Source organism: Mustela nivalis (assembly GCF_964662115.1).
Source record: "Mustela nivalis genome assembly, chromosome: 3".
Taxonomy (NCBI): Eukaryota; Metazoa; Chordata; class Mammalia; order Carnivora; family Mustelidae; genus Mustela; species Mustela nivalis.
Window position 1 is genome coordinate 148334181 of NC_139022.1, and position 22429 is coordinate 148356609.

Below are 22429 nucleotides of genomic sequence, written 5' to 3' on the forward strand. Positions count from 1 at the left end.
AGGGGCTCCAATGAAGCTCTATGTCAACTCAGACCTTGTGTCCTATAATCCTCAAAATATTTTGACATCCTTATTTCCCCAGTGTACAGTAACCCGGGTGAATGGCTCTCAGTCTCACTAGGGAAGGACTGGAGGTATTTTTCACAGGATAAATTTGCTGTGGCATTGCAAGCTCCTTCCTTTTGACCTGGCCATCCTGTGACTCATTGAATTCCAGATCTGAAAATTGGCTGAGCAAGGGATCATAATGACATTTTATTGGGCCACTGTCCCCTCTTGCTCCTGTACTCTTGCCCTCTTCTGATGGTGGCTGTAAACAACATTCTCAGTGGTGCCCTTCTTGGCCATAATTGGTGGCCTTAATGAATGGAGTGTCCCACATAATACAATTTTCCAGGGGGCTGCTGACCTCACATAATATATCTATTCTGAGATGCTTACTTTCCTCAGTCTTTTTGCTTTCTCTAGAAACTGCCTCAGCAACTCAAGCATTTCAGTTTCATTCAGTGTGGGCTACTAATTTCTCATTACCCCATTCCCTGGGGTCCTTGCCAGGGTGTTAAAGCTCTCCTAAACCACTGAATTCTTGCTTCTGTTGTCTCACATTCCAACCACTAGAACAATTACCCTAAGGAATAACCCTTGAAAACTGAAAAGATTTCAGATACAAACTAAAATACTTACAACTGAAATAATATGATACCATTGATTTTCTTTAAATATTCAAAGAAAAAAGGAAAATCAAGTGTTATGCATGGAGAAGGCTAGATAAAATTAGAATGCCAGGATGTTGGTAAGAACCAAAGCTGCAGGCATGGCTGGCTCAGTAGGTAGAGCGTATGACTCTTGATCTCAGGGTTGCCAGGTTTGAGCCCATGTTGGTTGTAGAGATTACTTAAACAACAACAATGACAACATGAGAAATGAAGCTGGTTGATAGACTCACAAGGATATGTGTGTGTTTCTTATTACATATTCTCTTCTTTGTGTATATTTGAAAATTTCATTAAAAAAAATAAACACCAAAAGGAAATTAAAGAACGCCAGATCTTTTATTTTCCCTTGAAGTTTCAAGGAGACAACATTTTTAGATATTTTATGCAAGATAGAAAGGAACGTTTAAATGTAATAAGGTTGGACAACATGAAAGGAGAAAGCAAAGGAAGAGAAGAGAAGGAGGAGGAGAAAGGGGAGGGAAGAAGGAAAGAGGCAAGAAGGGGTATCTTACTAGAATAGGGGTGGTGGGGATCAAGATTTAACTGTCACTTACCCCCCCACCCAACCAACATTTCCTTTTGGACAGGGCCACAGTGTCGGAATCATGGGGCTGGACCAGATGTTGTGTAAGAGGACTCTTTGAAATCTCGTAGGTGGCTACATGGTCTCGGGTAGATGAGAGACTGGGGTCCTGGAATGCCCAACAGCCTCAAGCACGTTGCCTTCAAGGTACCATGCCCATGCTGAAGATGGGATGTAACTCCCTTTGCATAAGGGGTTCTAACAGGCAGTCAGGGTTGAGGTCCACCAGATTAGGAGATGAAGGTATAGACCCTGTCCTTCATAGGGAGGCTGCCTTGGATCATGATTGGGAGCATTGTTTTGGAGTCAGATGGCCTTGTGTTCTGGTCATGTACCTGTTGTGGGTCTCACTCCTCTTCACTGTGAAATGGAAACAGCCATGCCTACCTTGTGAAGGTGTGAGGGGTGAACATAATACAAGTCACTGTGTTTGGAAAACTTCTCGGGTGCTGCTTCCTAGATAAGTGTCCCTTGGAGGTAGCTGTTGTTATTTTACAAAAGGTTGTTGGGGCCAGAAAAGCCTTCCCATCCCAGAGAAATAAATCTCTAATCATGAACTAGTGTCACAGATGAGTAGAGATCTCTGGGGATTTTCATAGGAACCCTCAGCTATAAGTTATAAGTGTGGCCTCCCCCCTTTCCACAGCTGCCTGTATCAGGTTATAAAAAGGGACATTCATAAATGTATGAGAAAATGAAAATCAAGAGCACAATAAAAAACAAACATACCTCATATTGTTAGAAAAAATTAAATCTGACAATACCGACTGTAGGGAACACTTATCAATGGGATCATTTATATGCATCTGCTGGGGTGTAATTAAGACATTTGAGGAAATACTTTGGAATTATATTGTATAGTTGAGCAGCCAGATACTCTACTATCTAGCAAGTCTACTTCTAAGAGTATAACCAATACAGATTCTTGCACATTTTGCATGAGATCATGGGAAAAGTTCACGTTATTTCTAGGTTATCATAGCAAAAAAATGGAAATAGCCAGAGTGTAAAAAAAAAAATTTATTGTAGAAAATTTGGATAATATGACAAACTAAAGAATAAACTATAATTACATCATCCTCAGTGTTTTTTTATAATACTATAATACTATGCATGCACTTTTTCATTCTATCCTTTTGACTTCACATATAAGCTGATATTAAGTTGGAATGCACAGTTCAACCACTTCAGTTACTAAAACACTGAAACATTTCCATAGTGGCTAGAAATGGTTGCTGTCCCAAGCTTTCCATATACCTATCCTGAGTTTGCCTTGGCTTCCACCCCTAGGACCCTTAGACACCCTCATATTCTGAAACTCAAGGAATATGGGTGACACTGCCAGAGGCTTCCAGAAACTCTATGCTAGCTTAGTGCACCCAATTGTACATATTAGCACTAGTGCTATACCAGTTATTTACAGTTATTGCCGTGTCATTAATTTTTTAAATAATTATAATGTCTATGTTGTGATGAAGCCATAATTTATTCAATTATCTCCTTATTGAAAAGGTTTTTTTAGAAGATTTTATTTATTTATTTGAGAGTGAGAGAGAGAGAGTTGAGCATGGGAAGGAGCAGAGGAAGCTGGAGAGAATCTCTAGCAGATTCCCTGCTGAGCCAGGAGTCCGAAGTGGGTCTTGATCTCACCACTCCAAGGTCATGACCTGAGTCAAAATGAGTCAAAAGAGTTGGATGCTTAACCAGCTGAGCCTCCCATTTGCCCCCCAAAATTGGGGGCTTTAAGATAAAATATTTAAAAATATTTTTATTTTATAAGTATCACTGTGATGATAATTTTATTCATAAATAAATTTCTTATTTATGAAATCTGGACTAGGTCATATAAGGATGAATAATGCTAAAGCCTTCAGTATACAGTGCCTAATCTTGGTAACTTTTTAAAGTCAGTTGACTTGAAAGAAATAAACAAGGAACACCAAAGACCCAAAGGTCCTAAAAATGTAAAAGCACACCAGAATGAGGATTTTGAAGGCAGCTAAAAGGCATAGGTACAGCACTTGAACATTTTAAAAGGACTTTCTCATGTATTGTTTCCTTTGATACTCAAAACAACTCCATAGGAGTGATAGGACAGATATTCCCATTAGTAACTTCTCCAAACAGTTATTAATTTATAGAGTTAAGACTAAGTCAGACCTGTGGATGCAAATGCACTCTTCGTATTCCTCAGTTTTCAATTTTATATAATATTGTATATGTACACTAATTAATACTAATCCCTCTTATTAGATGTTGCTGAAATTCTACTCTCATCTTTGTGCATAACTTTGATTTTACCAAAAAAAAAAAAAAAAAAAAAAGCCGCTCAGATCTCATTCTGACTTTAACCAGATAATGGCTATACTCTGCTCAAAGTCAGGTGACCTCCATCCCACGCTCATAAATATACTCCAATGGCTGATGAGATTAAACAAACAGACGGATAATTTTCCTCTCTAATATAATAAAAGTGATTATATCACTTCTACTCAGTTAGGAGGAAATAAAAATTTCAGTGCCTTAAGAAAGGAAAATGTGATAAACGGGCTTAATGACCCTGGCAGAGAGGAGATATATTCCCAGAGTTATTTTTTTCAGTTTGAATAGAACGTCCATTGGGGCTTATCCTTCCATTCTGCATCACCAACACAAACTGGCATCCTTTCCTAGCCAAAGCCTATATTCCTTAGCACCAAGACTATCCCCTCTAGAAAATGGTGTTTGTTTGTTTGTTTGTTTGTTTGAGGGGAATCTGATGCAGCTTTGACAATTCTGCCCTGACAACAAATTTGTTTCCATCCAGTTCTGTGATGTCAATTTGGTTTCAAACACCTCACCTCATGTACCCTCAGCGGGCAGCATCTCCCTGTTATTTTAGACTTCAGTCTGCTGCAGGCTCAGAGCTCGCCCTGGTGTGTCTGTAATTCATGTTTATTTTTAGAGTTATGCGACTTTCATTAGAAATCACAAATCTATCTTAACCCAGCTTAGACTCTTGTTCTGACAAAAATGTTCATGCCAGGAGAGTTTCAATGAGGAGGCTTTGAAAAATAATTGAAGGAGCTCTTCCTGGGGAGGTTTGATGATGGTGGGATGTGTTCATGGGTCTCCCTCATGCGGAATTAAAAGAGCTCTTCGAGGTATTTGATTTATGCCACCAAACAATATCAAGTGAGGGCTCCTTTAAAGATAGAGATTCCAAAATGCTTCTGATAAATAAACCACAGCCACATAAAGCCAAATGAAAAGATACTGGAAAGAAAGCATGTTTGAAGAGAAAAGGACTAACATTCATTAAGTGCCCACCAGGTTCCAAGTACTTTCTGTGACACAGGAAATAGGTATTGTGACTGTCCCTATTTTATTTTTATTTTTTTAAAAGATTTTATTTATTCATTTGAGAGAAAGAGAAAGAGAGAGAAGGAGTAGGGAGACGGGCAGAGGCAGTGGGAGAAGCTGATTCCCGGCTGAGCAGGCATCCCCATGTGTGGCTCCATCGCAGAACCAGAGAACATGACCTGAGCTGAAGGCAGAGGCTTAACTGACTAAGCCACCAGGCAGCCCCACTATCCCCATTTTAGAGTTGACAAAACTGAGAAAATAAAGAGCACAGCCAGGATGTAAATCCAAGTCTGTTTAAATTTCAAATACCATTGATTTTTGTAGCGCGCATCCTGAATGAGAGTATGATCAACCTTCTAGAGATAGATTGCATTAAGATCTCCAATTTGTCACTACTTTCTGCATACACGCTCTTTGCCGTGTAAGCTTCTAAGACCCTCTCACTGCAGGCAGAATAAGGCTCCATCTCAAATCTAGTCCCAACCACGTAACTTGCGTTGGCCAATGGGATATTAATAGATGGAATAAAGCAAGAGGTGGAAAGTGTTTACTTGAAATCATTTGCTTGATTGGGCTTGGCCTCTTTTACCACCACCAGCCCAGGGGGAGGAGGAGAAACCTACAAAACAAATCCACCCCGCTGGGATCAGCTGAACCCAGCAAGTTGCAGGCACAGGAGTGAATGTAGCCAAGAATGGCAGAACGCCCTGCCAAGTCTAGTCACTCCCTGCCAAATTCAGCTACCCCAAGCCAATCCGCAGATCTGTGCAAGCAAATCCTGTTGTTTTAAAACACTGATCTATGGGATGATTTGTTACAAAACAGCTTTGTGACAATAGCTGACCAATCTACCCCCATACCTTGTCCCAGCATGGAGCAGGAAATGGGTTGTGTTTTTCTTTTTAATCCTACAATTGTGAACCCTACAAAAGATTGAATGTTTCTTCTATGCACAATGAAGGAAAACCTTTTGGTCAAAGGATTAATCCTAGGAATATTCTGTAAGAGTTCTTGAAATATTAAAATGTCAGCCACAGTACACATGGAAGCAATATCTAAGTCCCAAGATCACCAGCTGGTTGGCTTCGGAGAATATAACCCCATTCCAGGGACAAAGGGGACATTTTTTTTAATAAACATACAATGTATTATTAGCACCAGGGGTACATGTCTGTGAATCACCAGGTTTACACACCTTACAGCACTCATTATAGCACATACACTCTCCAATGTCCATAACCCCACCGCCCTCTCCTCTCCTGCCCCCAGCCACCCTGTTTGCTTTGTGACATTAAGAGTCTCTTATGATTTGTCTCCCTCCCCATCCCATCTTGTTTCATTTATTCTTTTCCTACACCCAAAACCCCCCATGTTGCATCTCTACTTCCTCATATCAGGGAGGAATAGTTGTCTTTCTCTGATTGACTTATTTCGCTAAGCATAATACCCTCTAGTTCCATCCACATCATCACAAATGGTAAAATTTCATTTCTTTTGATGGCTGCATAGTATTCCATTGCATATGTACCACATCTTCTTTATCCATTCATCTGTTGGTGGACATCTAGGCTCTTTCCATAGTTTGGCTATTGTGGACATTGCTGCTATAAACATTCAGTGCACGTGCCCCTTCGGATCACTACTTCTGTATCTTTAGGGTAAATAACCAGTCGTGCAATTGCTGGGTTGTAAGGTAGCTTTATTTTCAAGTTTTTGAGGAAAATCCATGCCGTTTTCCAGAGTGGTTGCACCAGCTTGCATTCCCACCAACAGTGTAGGAGAGTTAAAGGGGACATGTTTTTAAGAGACACAGGCAAGCGGACACTCCCAAGGGAGAGAACATATAAAAATGTCAATCTATGTAAATTACACTGTAACATAACTGATAGATGCAAAAAAAAAAAAAAAACAGATAAAGTTTAACTAGTTTTGTCTTTTATTCCTACAATTTCATAGAGAATCTCTCTTCCCCTAAAGAACTTACTTAATTCTCACAGAAGAGGGAAAAAAAGACAGCATGAAAATAAATAGATCAGTTATAAGTTCATCTTCCTGTGTTGCTTGATATGACCTTGTCCTACCACTCAGGGCATGCTTCTGTCTCACCTGTTCCTGAGAGCCTCCAGTCCACTTGTTCGAATAAGACTTTTTTACTATATAACAAACTTTTACCCATGCTGGGAGGCTCAGCTCCAATTCTTGCTCTTCAATAAAAAGCTCCATAAACTATTCTTTCTAACCTAATGACTTGCCACCAGCCAAAAATGATCTCTGCCCTACAGTTCTCTCCTGGAAATTTATTTGCATTTAAAAAAAATAGCTCTTAACACTTTGCAGTTGGGTTTTGAGGAATTTTATGCATTTTGACCCCTCTGCTAAGCAACAAGTCATAAACTGAACTGCCTCCACAGGTCAGAGAGGGGTGATGCCTGGGTGGCTCAGTCCGATAAGCAAGCGTCTGTCTGCCTTCGTCTCAGGTCTTGACCCCGGGGTTTTGGGATCGAGTCCCACGTCGGGCTCCTTGCTCAGTGGGAAGCCTGCTTCTCCCTCTGCCTGCCACTCCCCATGCTTGTGCTCACTCTCTCTCTCTGACAAATAAATAAGTAAAATCTTTAAAAAAAAAAAAAAGAAAGAAAGAAAAAAAAAAAGAAAGCACAAAACACTCTGATAACTAAGTTTGGCTCACAGGTCTGTAGGCTACAACATCCCTTACTGGGCATTTTTTGAGGGTCATTCATGGTGAGTGCACTTCCATTTAAATTTCCTGTCCCCCATAATGATGACATCTGATATTATCCATTGCAGAGTAAAAAATAAATAAATAAATAAATAAATAAATAAAACTAATTTTTTACTTGACAATAATCTGTCATTTTATATCAAATCTCTTCTTAAAAATAAAAACCTCTTGTCCAGAGTCAGTTTACGGGGAGGTCCATCTATAAGGTCTGCTTTGTCATCACTAAGATAAATTAACTCATGTTGCCACATCTCCTTCCTTACATCAACCCTACAAAAGTAGACAGCACACTTGAGGAGAATTTTGAAAACATTCCTCCCAGAACAGACTTAACTCTTTGGAGCTGTCTGGACCAAACAGGAGCGGTCTCATTGGGCAACAAATTGATCCAGATTGTTAAATCTGAGTAAGTGAAGATGTTATGCCCAGAGTTTCTTTCTTTCCATGTGGGTTTTGTTTGGCTTTCCTGGTTGGTACAAAGACTTGCTGGTATCTATGACAGGCTCTTCCCCAAAGCTCTTCTTCCATCCCTAGAAGAGACCCTTCTTCTCAAGACAAACATGAGGCACCCCCCATCCCCACATTCCAGCTCCCAGGAGGAGAACGAAAACAGCGCTCAGCCTCCTTTCCTTCTAAAGGCACGACCAAGAAGCTCTACAGAACTGTGGTTACAAAATAAACCTTTTAGAATTTCTTAAAAAAAAAAAAAAAGGGAAGAGCCCAGGAGCCCAGGCAAGGACAACTGCCAAGGACATACAATCTTCACAGAGAGCATCCCAGAGCTCCAGAGAAGGAATGTTCAATACAGGGTTGTACAGGCTTTTTGCTATATGAAGAGTTAGAATCACCACTACTAAGGACATTTTATCTTGTGCTTTTGGTATGTACCAGGTCACAGGCTATGAGAACAAAACTTAGGGAGACTTGGATCTTTAGTTTGAAATATTTCTTTTAGTTTATTTGCTAACGAAGCAGATATACAATGTGTGCTACGTGAGGGCAGGAATGGAGTCCCTGCTTTGAAGTTCAGTAGGTCACTCTCACCTTGATAAAAGTAGAACTTCCCAGGGAGCCTAGGAGCGGGGCCCACAGACATTAAAAGTTGAAAACTTCCTTTATCAGCCTCTCTGCTCACATCCTACTCTCCAGAGTATTGTCACATGGTTCCTTAGTGGAAAAGAAAGCAGGGGAATGTATCCCTTTAAAAAAAAAAAAAAAAAAGATTTATTTATTTACTTGACATAGAGAGAGAAAGAGAGCAAGTGCACAAGCAGGGGGAGTAGCAGACTCCCTGCTGAGCAGGGAGCCTGATGCAGGACTCGATCCCAGAACCCTGGGATCATGACCTGAGCTCAGGGCAGATACTTTTTTTTTTAAAGATTTTATTTATTATTTGACAGACAGAGATCACAGGTAGGCAGAGAGGCAGGCAGAGAGAGAGGGAGGAAGCAGGCTCCCTGCTGAGCAGAGAGCCTGATACGGAGCTCGATCCTAGGACCCTGAGATCATGACCTGAGCTGAAGGCAGAGGCTTTAACCCACTGAGCCACCCTGCAGAATATATTCTTTAAAGATCTATTGCTACTCAGCTAAAGCTTCAAATACTACAACAGAAGAGAAAATGTATTTAAGAGACAACTCAGAGTCTCTGTAATATAGAGCGAGAGGGAAACATTTTGACAAGTTTTAAAGCATTGATCCACTTTCGTCAGTACATGTGAGCTTATAAGTAAATATGTCTCTACATAGTTTGTGTTTTTTTTTTTAATAAAAACCACTCCCCCCCCCTTACTTCCACTAAGTAAATATTGAAGAAAGGTATTTGGAGAAAAAAAAAATTTAAAACAAGACCATAGTTTAAGACTACCTGAAATGGCCAAAGGATTTGACCCAGCCTTTTCCTTGCTTACCACATGATTAGTATTGGGTAAACTTCATTTTGAAATGAAAGGGGGTGAACTTCACATGTGAAACGCAGGCAGAAGATCTATATTTATTCAATAAGTGGTTAGTGGTTATCTAGTGAGGGGCCATAGCAAGGCATGGAGGATGGAAATGGATAGGGAAGCATGCCTGGTGCTCGTCTCCGTGGAGAGAAGACAGACATCAGTCACAATCACACAAATAGAAGTGTGATTACGAAGGGATAGACATGCAGTCAAAGTGGACACAGAGCGCAGGGCAGTACCCTGGCCATGGGGATATGAACATAAACAAGCGCTTGGGGCACACAAGAGACTTCTCCTTTCACACTCTCTCCCCAACTCCATTTCTCTTTGTGTATCTTTCACTTTAAGGAGAGACCCAAGGGGTTCCCCCGAGAACATGCTACCCAGAAAGGTAGCTTATTAGCTTCCAGGCACCAAAGCTACACCTCTCATCGAACTCTGTTGATACAGCAATTAACTTTTATTCTAGTCTAGTTTTCTACCAAAGAATCCATACAGCCTGTGTGAGTAATAGAAAATAGTTCAGGGATGCGTTTGTCTCCAACCATGCTCTCTGCTTATCTCGTGGAAGTCTTGTTGAGTGTCCAAAATGATAATTGATCTCATTAAAAGCATCCCAACAGTCAGGGCTCAGCAGAAATTGAGGAGGGTGCTGGGAAATTGCCATTGCTGTGCCAAGATGCTGGGTCTAAATTTAAAAAGGCAGGTTTTCCCTGATAGGAGACTGAGGGACAAAATAAAGTAACACCTCTGGATTATCTATTATCCAGTATTTTTGAGAGAGCTGTGGTTTTTATTTTCGTTACACACACAGATTTTTGAAATTTTATCATTACTCTACCGTGACTACTCCTTTTACAACGTCCCACTCAAGGTCCCCTGCCTTCTAATTGTCCCCTTTGCTCTCTGCTGCCTCCTCCACTACATCCAGATGCCCCAGGATAACATTCACTCCATCCTCATCTCTGCCTTCAAGCTCCCAGAAGTACCCTGTTCTTATTCTACTCCCCAGTGTTCAGCAAAAATAACACAATTTTTAAATACTCAATTAATTCCATTTTCTAACACAGGAACACCTGCTGGTTTTAATAAGAAAAATAGCAAAGGGGATTATTCCTGAAGTCAGGAGATGAAATGGCCAGGTCCATGGAAGACTTGGCCTCATCAACAGTAAAGTAGAGTTGAGAACAGCTATCCTTCTTTACCTTGTGGGCTTTGGATGAGACGAAGTATATGAAAACATTTTGGAGAAGACAGCACTCTTATCTAGGAGCCCAACATGAGAGAATAGAAATGTCTTTGGATGTGAGATGTCTTAAAGACGCTGAAAATCTTATGTTCTTAACTTTACTCCTCCCTCAAATCTCAATATAGCCTAGTTTATCATGATCAAGAAGTTTGCACTTTCATTGTTGTTCTTTTAGATTGAGTATTGGGTCTCCAAAAGTCCCTCTGACATTACACGGATCTATGCAGTATTGGTAACAACTGAACCTCAAGGGTAGACCCAGGGAGAAGGTTATCAGGATATTCCATTCTGTTCTTGTCAAAAGGATGAAATACCTTAGAGAAAGAAATCCAACATGAGTAAATTTGGACTGAAGAGAAGAAATTCAAGTTTGAACTGAAACAGAACTATTTATGTGCTTGGGTAGAACACAGGAGGATAGAAATTAGGATTGGTTCCAGACGGGAAATGTGAAGGCAAGTAGTTTAGAGAAATTCCATCTCTTATACCACATGACTTAAACTAGACAAGAACCAAGTTTGTATATAAAAACTAACTTTCTTTCCACAACCTTTTCATCATATCCTCTGTGAGGCTCAGTTCCCTTATTTGGGAAATGAGAAGTAATGCTCACCTTATAGTTCTGTTGAGGATTAGATTCTAAAATAATGAAAAGCAATTAGATACAGTATCTTGAATTTTATTGAGCACATACTCAATAAATACCTTCTTTCCCTTGTACTACCTGTGAAAATTTACTGTTTGAGGGTTTTATCAGGAGTGTAGAAGGAAGAATTAGCATAAAGGGAATAAAGCAATTTTAAATTCTCCCTTTGGTGGGATTTTTCCTCCCTTCTCTGGGAACTAGAAGGCCTAGGAAGTTCATGTACCTGGTTCATGCAATAAAGGAGAAACCAAAGAAGAGAAGAAGCAGCAAGGGACCCTAAACATTGTTTAGAAATATTCAGAACTCATGGGTGATAAGGCAAGCATGCCTGAAAGAACATAGGACTTTCAGGGCTACGCTGGAAGGGAGCAAGCAGATACAGGAAAGTGATCCAACTACTGGTGGAAGGTTCAAGGTTATCAAGAAAAAGAGATAAGTCAGGATGACCCATTTCAGTGCACTGGGAGAAATTGCAGCTGTGGTCCTGAACCTACCCTCAATCTTTAAGAAATTTGAAAGAATGAGAGAAATGGCAAAACAACACAAATATTGCAGAAAGAAAAAGTCTTAATTTTCAAAAAGGAGAGAGAGGTGGATATTGTGAACTATAATTTAATACCCCCAAAATAGTTAAGGTGGATTGGTAAATATATAATTAATAAGCTCTTGGAAAAGAAAGATATGATTGCCAAGAATCCTTCTGAATCTCTCTGAATAGCCTTGATTGATATGATTCTTAGACTCATTAAGAATACATAAAGGGTATGCTTTTATTTTGACTGAGCCCTTAACAAAAACCCTTTCAGTGGTGTAGTCAAGAGAGAGCACCATGTGAGGATACTCACAGAAAAATCTCTATCCTTATTGAGGATCAGTGCTCAAATAGCTTGTTCCTCAGTGAGAGTAAGGGCAGAATAGTCTAGGGCATACCTACGGATTTTAACCCCTGCTTGATCTTTCTTGCCCTGTCTGTCCCACCCTGAGAAATGGACTTTCCATGTCCTTCCAGTATGCCACCTTGAACCAGTCCCCTTTTCCCAAGCCAATCTTGAATCAAAGGATACACAGAAAACTTTCCTGCCCCAGAATACAGGGACTTTGAATTGAGTGGAAATTCTAGTGCTACTCCCCAGAGATCACTTCCTTAGTCTCAAATCCTGGGGAAAATGATTCTTTTACTCACTGTCTTAGTTCAGGCTGCTCTCACAAAGTACAATAGGCTGGAGAGTTTACAGACCAAAAAAAATTTTACTTCTCACAATTCTGGAAGCTGGGAAATCTGACATCAAGGCGTCAGCATGATCAGGTTTTGGTGAGGGCACTCTTCCAGGTTGCAGATGGCCACCTTCTTGTTGTATCCTCACAGGGCAGAAGTAGGAAAAGAGAACTCTCTGGAGTCTCTTTTATAAGGCCACTAATTACATCCCTGACATAATTACCTAATTTCTAACAATCTGAGTTGTGTCAAAATGGAAGAGTTTATGTGAAGGTAGTAGAGTCCTTGCCCCTGGTAGTTTTCTGGCAGAGGCTGAGTCGCCAAATGCTAAGAACTGGAAGGAGGATGGCGGGGGGCAGTCTATAGTAGAGAATGTATCAACCTGTAGGACCACCTAACAGTGCCTTCAATTATAAGATTCTGTCATCTACCCATACTGTTCCACCACTTACCAAAAGAAAGACAGAGATTTCACAGGCATTAGAAAAATAGTCAGATAAGCCTGATACTCCTCCTGCAGTGGAGAAATCTGTACCTAAAACAGTGCAGTCAGCACAAACTGAGACAAAATGGCTCTTGTGAAAATTGTTAATTCAATCGCTTAAATAAAACTGTCTAAGCGTGCATATGGTACTCATTTAATAAATCTTTTAAAGTGACACTTCCTGACAGGCAAGGGAAATATTTGGGTGCCAACTTCAGAACCACAAATCTGTCTAAATACTATAACTTGTAAAGGAGATGCTTTGCCAATATATAAAGCAAATATCACACACACACACACACACACACACACACACACACACTTACTTTTTAAAATATTCTTCCTTATCATGTGTAAGTTTGCCGTTCTAAGGCAAGTGTTTATAGCTTGAAATCACATGGTATTGCTGTTTTTAACCATACTTTCTTTTCTTTTCCTTAGTACAATTTTTTTTCTACTACATCAATGTTTTATAAATAGGAGTAAATTAATTACTTTAATAGAGCCCACGTGTTGTTAAGTCATGGTGGTTAGTAGACTTTGCTTTGTGTTAACCTTGAAACCATATACAGTATAATGATTGCATGACCACTCAGATGACCAAATATATTTATCATCTACATCTGGTCTTCATCCATGGTTCTTAGTTCACAACTCCCCAAACCCTTGGAACTTCCTAGGTGTTGAGTGTGATAAAAGTGACTTTGCTATGTTATTGAGATAACTTGGGGTGGGGGATGCTGGTTGCCATTACAGACCACCTTGTGATTAGAGGGTTGGACTTCTCAGTCCACTCAAAAGATCTCCAGAGAGGGGAGAGGGGCTGGAGATTGAGTCCAATCACCAGTGATAAATGATTTAATCAACCGTGCCAATGCAATGAAAATTCATAGAAATCTAAAAAGCCAGGGCTGGAAGAGCTTCTGGGTTGGTGCTTACATGGAGATGCTGCAGGATTGGTGTGCCTGAAGAGGACGTGGAAGTTCTGTGTTCTTTCCCCCGTCCTACCCTATATGCATCTCTTCTATCTGGCTGTTCCTGAGTTATAGCCTTTTGTAAGAAAACAATGATCTAGTAAGTAAAATGTTTCTCTGAGTTCTGTGAACCACTTTAGGAAATTAATAGAACCTGAGAAGGAGCTTGTGGAAATCTCTGATCTAGAGCTGATCTGTAGCCAGTTGGTCAGAAACCCAGGTGATAAAACTCCAGCTTCTGAATGACATCTAAAGTTAGGGGTTGGAGAGCAGGGTCTTGGGGGACTGAGCCCTTTTCCTATGAAATCGGATGTTATGTCTGAATAGTTCAAGAATTGACTTGAATTCTTGGACTCTGTTAGTGTCCAAGAACTGCTTGCTGGTTGGACAAGCGCCCCACTCAACAACACACACACACACACACACACATCAGAACAAAAGACCATATTTAGTATTTATTTGATTCCACCAAAGCAAATATATCCCTAATAGCATGAGTCAGTTATGCAGATGTTATTGACTGTTCAGTTAGGATACAGAAAAGATTTAGTTAGGATACATCATTCTTTATACAGAAATCAAATTTATAAAATCCCAATTAAAACCCGGAGATTAAAAGAAACCTAAGAGGATATCAACTAATTGCAATGGATAGACCATGACTGGTTCACACTAACGCAAATGAACTAAAAAAAATAAAATGATACCGTGAGGAAATTAAACTCTGAATATTTGATGATATCAGGAAATTATTGTTAATTTTTAAGTATAATGATAGTACTGTGCTTACTTTTTCTTTAAAGACTCCTGAATCTTTAGTTTTTAGAAAATCATTCTAAAATATTTGTGAATGAAATCATGCAATGTCTGGGATTTGCTTTTAAACAATCGACAAATGGGGAAACAGAAGGGGTTATAGAGGAAAGAGGACGAAGTCTGACTTGATAATTATTGAAACTGTTGATGAAAACACACATGAGCATTCATTATACAATCATCTCTACTTTTATAAATGTCTGGTATTTTCCATATTTTTAAAATAAAAACAAATCTTATTTAGACATTTCTCTTTTCTCTGCCAAGTCCTTCTTCAACTTCCAGCTACCATATTTTCCTGTTTTACTTCATTTTCTATTTCCTGTATTCTCTTAAGCAATTCAACTCTCAACAGAAAAACAAGAGCCTTGAAGCTAACCACGCCCAGCCCTTTAAAGAACACATTAAAGATTATTAATTACGCTCAGAGTATCCCTTGAGACCTTGGATTCAAGCCAAAACATCCGTTTAATCATCTAATCTAATTGCAATTCTCCTTGTATATCATCACACTGGAATTTTTTAAACAAAGAAAATATATTACCATAAGTGTTGTCATCTCAACAGCATTACAATATAAGCGTGTGTGCGTGCGTGTGTCCATGCGTGTGTGCGTGCATGTGTGTGTGCGTGGGTGCCAGTTTATCTCTTCATGTGTGCTCAAGAGGCACAAAGCCTAAGTCAGTAAGAGTGGAAAAATTAATGATTTTGAGAGCTTCTGAAATAAATTAAATTAAATAATAGACAAGTGAAAAGTGGACTAAACCAAACAAATGAGGACAATGATATGAGGTATAGTCTCCATGTGAATTTATCTGTTTTTATCTAACTTATCTAATTTTATCGTCTTGCCTTCACTTTTTTTTTCAGGTTTTTTTTTAATTTATTTTTTATTTATTTTCAACATAACAGTATTCATTATTTTTGCACCACACCCAGTGCTCCATGCAATCCGTGCCCTCTATAATACCCACCACCTGGTACCCTGATCTCCCCCTGCCCCGCCCCTTCAAAACCCTCAGATTGTTTTTCAGAGTCCATAGTCTCTCATGGTTCACCTCCCCTTCCAATTTCCCCCAACTCCCTTCTCCCATCTCCCCATGTCCTCCATGCTATTTGTTATGCTCCACCAATAGGTGAAACCATATGATAATTGACTCTCTCTGCTTGACTTATTTCACTCAGCATTTTATTCACTATTTATGATTTACATAAAGCCAGCTCACAAACACAGAAGGAAAATGTTATCAAACATAGGAAATAAGTAGCTCCATCGGGCTCCCACAGATCTCCAGTCATATTGGAGTTCATAGCAATATTGCCTACCCTTAAATATCGGGAACATAATTTTTTTTGTTGACTTTTGTTCTGGCAGACACTATCTATTTAAAAGGTCCTTATAATTATGATTAGTGAAAGAAAGTCAGTTATCATATGGTTTCACTTATTTATGGAGCATAAGGAATAGCATGGAAGACATTAAGAGAAGAAAAATGAAGGGGAGGATATCAGAGGGGGAGATGAACCATAAGAGACTACAGACTCCAAGAAACCAACGGAGGGTTTTAAAAACGGGGTGGGGGGGCCGGGTGAGCCTGGTGATGGGTATTAAGGAGGGCACGGATTGCATGGAGCACTGGGTGTTATACACAAACATGGAACACTACATCAAAAACTAATGATGTACAGCATAATGACTAACATAACATTAAAAAAAAAATCCTCATCCCTTACCTGTATTCCTCTACTGAGAGGGCATGGAAGCTAAAATACATAACTTCCCGGACTCTACTGCAGTGCAGAATGGCCAAATTCTTACCAATTAAATATGATTGGGAGTCACTGTGAATGCCTTCTCTTCTCAAATTTAAAATGTAAAGTCTTACATGCAGAAAGCTTTGTACTCTTCTACCTTTTTCATTCCTGGAAGGCAAACATGAGGTCTAGAGGTAGAACAAGGCCATCGTGCTCTTAAGAGATCAAAAACACATGCTAAAGATAGTAAAGCAGGAAAGAAAGAACTTAGACCCAGAACGACACTGCTGAACAGATGCTTTAGTTCTGGCTTCCTGTCTCCAAACGGATTTTCATATAGGAACAACAGAACATTATGTATTAAAGCTAATGTTAAAGGGTTTTCTGGGTTTCTACTTTGTTGTTTATTTGTTTGTTTTGCAAGGAAACATATTCCTAACTTATACCCTCGTGTTCCCGAGAAGAAGTGCATGGCAGTGATTCACAACACAGAAAAACATAAATACATGTAAGAATGTTGGCAGACTTTTGCTTCTGGCAAAGATGTAGTGACAGGGATTGGATTTACCTTTCCACCTAAATTAAGTAAAAGAACAGACATAATATAAGACAGAACAGTTTTCAGACACTGAACACCTGTTCATGCAGGACACTGGTCTGTAAGAGAGGAGGAAAATAGGAAGTTGGCTCCAGTGACTGCCCAGCTTTAGTTCCTGGAGAAAGTTTCTAGATATGGAGCTAGATGTCCAGGCAGGCAAGGTGGATAGAGTCATTATGGCAGACCACCAGGCGGAGTGAGGGGGTGGTTGGCCATCAGGCGTGAAGGGTAGGAGGGGGGCAAGTTGCCAATAGAAAAAGCTCTGGGATCTGCAGAGTATTGACCTCCAGTCTGCAGCTGAGTGCTGAAAAAGGTACACATGCGGGGAGAGCAGAGACTGGGGAACAAACCATGCAAAAGAATCAAAGCAATGATCCCCAAAGTCCACCCAGAACTAGGGATAATCTGTATTTCAAGTTGTGGTAAACTTCACAACTTGTGGGACAGCAGATAATACTCAGAAGACTATCACCTCAGTATTAGGGCCCAAGTAGACCTTCATTAAGGTTTTTTGGTCCTCATAATTACAAGACATAAAAGCGAGCTCAGAAAGGATCAAGATATTCTCCAGTAACTTAGATGTGTCCCAGAACAAAGCTCAAAAATATTCAGCACCCAATAAAATGTAATTCACAATGTCTGACATCCAATGAAAAAAAATCAAAGCAGAAAAATATAATCAATGAGAGGCATAAAAAGAATCAATAAATAGAAACAGATGTAGAAATTACATACTTTACGTTGTCAACACCAGAGAACTCAGTATATTTGCTTTTATAAAATTAATACACTACCAAGAAGCAGGATTTAGAGAATATCATTTTATGAAATATAATACAAAAGACAGAAATGCTGAAGAAGTAATTAACATGTAATTAACAATTCAGCAAGTAACAATTAGACTGATTATATTATCAGTATGATTATTTCATAAAGAGTCGTGGAAAGGGTGCCTGGGTAGCTCAGTCAGTTAAGTGTCTGCCTTCCAGGTCACGATCTCAGGGTCCTAGGATGGAGACCTGAAACCAGCTCCCTGCTCAGTGGGGACACGTCTTGTCCCTCTGCCTCTCCCCCAGCTTGTGCTCTCTCTCTCTCTCTCTCTCAAATAAATATATAAAATCTTTTTTAAAATGCGGGGGGAAGTCCTGGAAGAACACTTTCTCTTAAAATCAGAAACCATGATATTCTTTTTTTTTTAAGATTTTTTTTAAATTTATTTAAGAGGGAGAACACTTGCAGGGGAAGCCACAGAGGAAGAGGGAGAAGCAGACCCCTTGCTGAACAGTGAGCCTGAGCAGGGCTCAATCCCAGGACCCCAGGATCATGACCTGAGCCAAAGTCAGATGATTAACCAAATGAGCCACCAAGGCGCACCAGAAACCATGCTCTTAAGGCCATGATAGACAGAATGCAGCTGGAATAATTTAGTCTGTTTTTTTTTTTTTTTTTTAAGCTGTAAATGCAAGAAGAACAGGAGTGATGCAAACAAAACAACAAATAACAATAGTTTGGTGCAAATTTAGTGCAATAATTTAGTGAAAACTCAGTACAACAACTTCCTCTCTCATATCCCTTTTACAGAAGGCAAGATGGAACTGAGGCTTACAGGAAGTAACGTAATTGCTAAGCATCTCTAGTACCTCTATCTACTTTTCTGCTTTAGTGAGCACAAAATGCTGACATGGGCTCCAGGTTCGTCTCCTGGAACTTCTGGGCTCTTCTCTTTGCACTGTGGAAGCAGATGAAGAATTACATATATATATTTTTTTTAATTTTATTTATTTATTTGACACAGAGAGAGAGAGATCACAAGCAGGAAAAGAGGCAGGCAGAGAAAGAGGAGGAAGCAGGCTCCTGGCTGAGCAGAGAGCCCGATGCGGGGCTTGATCCAGGACCCTGGGATCATGACCAGAGCTGAAGGCAGAGGCTTTAACCCACTGAACCACCCAGGCGCCCCAAGAATTATATATATTAACACTAGGGCCAGTGATCAAATCATGTTTTGTTTTTCAATCCTTGATCCAGATTGTGATCCTACGATTTGCCTCCTTTTGTTGATTCCAACAAAAATCCCTGTTCATATTTGACTGCTACTGGTAACTGGACATTTTATTATTTGAAACTTCACCTAACATTTTACCATCACTTCTTGAATAAAATGTTGTTGAACAGTTTCATTTAATGTGTTTTTATAAAACTCATTGAATATGGAGGATTCTAAAAATCTCTAAAAGTAACATGAAAATACTCACAATTTATGGCACATCTAGAGGCTGTCGAAACCACCAAAATCATGAATTAGAAATGCAACTTGACGGTCATCAAAAGGCAACAGAGAAGGGTTTCTTTCTTTTAAAAAAAAAAAAAAAAAGGTAAGAGATTTTTCTTTCTAAATGTAAGATAATCACCTAGAGGTAATAAATTGCCTTTTAATCCTTAAAAATAAATACTGATGGCTGTTTCTTCTAAGATTTATTTATTCAGGCACTTATGGGGCCCAAGTAATTTATTATGAAAAGCTGAGAGAATGAATGTATCCTACTTTGTATAACCTATCAGCCACTAAAGCTGAATTCCTCAATCAAAAAAATGACGTTCACAGTAGCATGACCTGAGCATCTAAGAGGTAATTGACAGTTAAAAGCTAGACCTTCTAAAGAGAAAAGCTAAATGAGCTCCAGAACACAGAAAGCTAATACCCGAGATGCCAGGCCACTAGGGAGGGTCTTCAGAGGTCAAGGGCTCCTATTGCTTCTCTCACTACTCAAATTATGAAGCAAGTCTGTGTTCTTCTCCCAACACCTGTCGGTAACAAAGCTAGAAATATCTAACATGAGGGGTATTTGGGAAACAATTTGCTAGAAAATTACTTGTCTCCAAGGGCTTCATTATCTATCGCTTGAGAATGAAACCATTTTATAAATCTCTCTGAAAACTCCCTCTCTAGCTTAAATTCTTAAGCTCCTTCTGAATTGCTGAAAAGAGGACTTTTTAAAATTTTTTAAAAGATTTTATTCATTTATTTGACAGAGAGAGAGAGTACACGCAAGCAGGAGGAGCAGTGGGACAACAGGAAGAAGCAGGCTCCCCCTGTGAGCAAGGAGCTGATTTGGGGCTCCATCCCAAGACCCAGAGATCATGACCTGAACCAGAGGCAGATGCTTGACTGACTGAGCCACCAGGTACCCCCTGAGGGGATGACTTTAAAACCATAATTTCAAAAATGCAGCCTGCTGAGTAAAATAACTACAGGTAGGAAAAGCAAAGAAGGGTAAGAGAGACCAGAGGAAAAGAGAGAAGAGAAGAGGAGGAGACAGTGGACAGGGAGGAGACAGGAGGGGAATCAAGTGAAAGGAGGAAATGAGAGGCCACTAACAGCATAAGAATATTAAATCTGTGTAAAACTGTCATCCAATATCTCTTGCTTTTTATGCACCAGAGTGTAAGGGGTTAGGCTTATGCCTAAAAACTGACTGGGAAAAAAAGTTGGGGGGCCTAATTTCATTTTAAATATATTTTACGAAATCTAATACTTCATTTAAAGAATAAAAGGATTCATGTCAAAGTTCAAAGGAATTGTACTCTAAAACCATTAAAACCACAAAAATGTAAAGTTCTATAAATTTTAATATTAGATAGATTGGCTGATAGATAGATATTGTCCCTTTGCTTTATATTTTGCCTTTACAGCCTTATTAATGTTCCTGTCTGATAATACCTCATTTGGGAGCATGGTGGTTCTGGGATTAGGTAGTATCACTCGTCAAGTTAGATTGAAAGGGAAGGGTACCATACAGCCAGGAAGACTCCTCAGTTGTTTAGCAAGCTAAATTTGAATTCCCTTGCAAACAGAGATCTAGAAAAAATAGTCCAATTAGTTAGCAAAATGTCATCCTACTAACTTTGAGAATCAGTGCTTAGCATGCTCCTAGGGCTTACGAGACCCATACTTGGGTCTATATTCAAACCCATATTTGTTAACCTAGTGTAAAGAGAAAAATAGGAAATAATGGGGAAATGAAACAAGACGTCCTCAGGAAAATGGAATTGAAATGATAGCAAATCTGTTGTTTTAAAGTTTGACTTTTTAAAATCTATCTGCAATATTGCTTTATGAAAAGAGAGATCAACAGGTGAATTTGCTTTATCTGAAGGAATATTTGGCAAAAAGATGTGTTTTGATTGCTCCAATAAATTACAAAGTCAGTATAAATCAATCATCTCCTAACCTCCCTAATCTCTACAAAATCAAGGAAAACTGGTATACAGACATTCAGGAAAATCATTTGCTACCATTCACAAAAAGAGTAAGAAATTGATTATAGCAATTATCTGAATAGCTAGTTTTTCTTATTATTGATTTTATTGCACATTGTTCTTTAAGATTCTAAAAGCATGTAATTTGCAGTGTCATTTTTCCTACAAGACATTAAGAGTTTCAGCCTACCTCAATACCTCTTGGATCCACCAGTTCTCACCCTATTCTTCAAAGGTGAGCAAATCACGGCACTGGAGATGAGAAGCTCCTCTTCTTGCCCAACCACAATGAACACCCTTCAAATCACTGCTAAATTTTCTATTATGCCCTAGTGGGTTATTGGGCAATGAGCTTAGACAGTGTTTCTCAGACTTTATTGAGCCCCGGAATCACTAGGGTGCTCATTAAAAATACAGATTTCTGCCCCTCATTCTAGTTTACTAGGCCTGGGGTGGACCTGGGAGCGGACATTTTAAATAAAGACACCAGGTGATTCCTGTCACCACGCACTAATGGACACAATCTGGAAAATAGTAATGCTGACTTGAGAATGTTCTTAACCAGCAGCCTGCTGAGGTCCTCTATAATAAATACAATGCAAAATAATCTGTCTGTAAAAACAATGATGAATTCAAAGATTTAGTTGGAAGTATTTGACCTATGAATCTGAAATAAGCTTCACCAAAGGAGGGGAAGATAACTGGAGAAGGAGTCACAGATGAGAATCGTCACAAGCCCCTTCCCTTGGCCCCTTTCACACCTAGACTTATAGACTCCTTGCACTCCCTTCCCTAACACCTGCCACATTAAGATCCAGTCAGTCCTGGCATACATTGAAAATTGTGGTCATATAGATTTAGAGTTGGGGCATTGGGACCAGATTTAGGTCCATACTAGTAAAGCTGAAAACATGATGTCAAAGAGGTGTGGATAGAAAATGATTTGAAAACAAGAAGAGAGAATGGAATCAAAGGAAAAAGCCTGAGCCTGGAATGAGGCCAAGACCCGGACCGAGTGAATGGAGGAAGGAAAGTGGGGAACAGGACGGGGTGGCAGAGAAAGCTTTTGCTTGGCTGCTGTCAGTTGGACATTCTATTCAAC

General features: G+C 39.5%; 1 long non-coding RNA gene across 1 annotated transcript; it reads right to left on the reverse strand.

Annotated features, from left to right (window-relative positions):
• Positions 1-18504: 18504 nt before the first annotated feature.
• Positions 18505-22400, reverse strand: LOC309860814. The gene is made up of 3 exons (XR_014309651.1): positions 21518-22400; positions 19323-19419; positions 18505-18799 (listed from the first exon to the last, which is right to left on the reverse strand). It is a non-coding gene; the product is annotated as an uncharacterized lncRNA (long non-coding RNA).
• Positions 22401-22429: the final 29 nt, after the last annotated feature.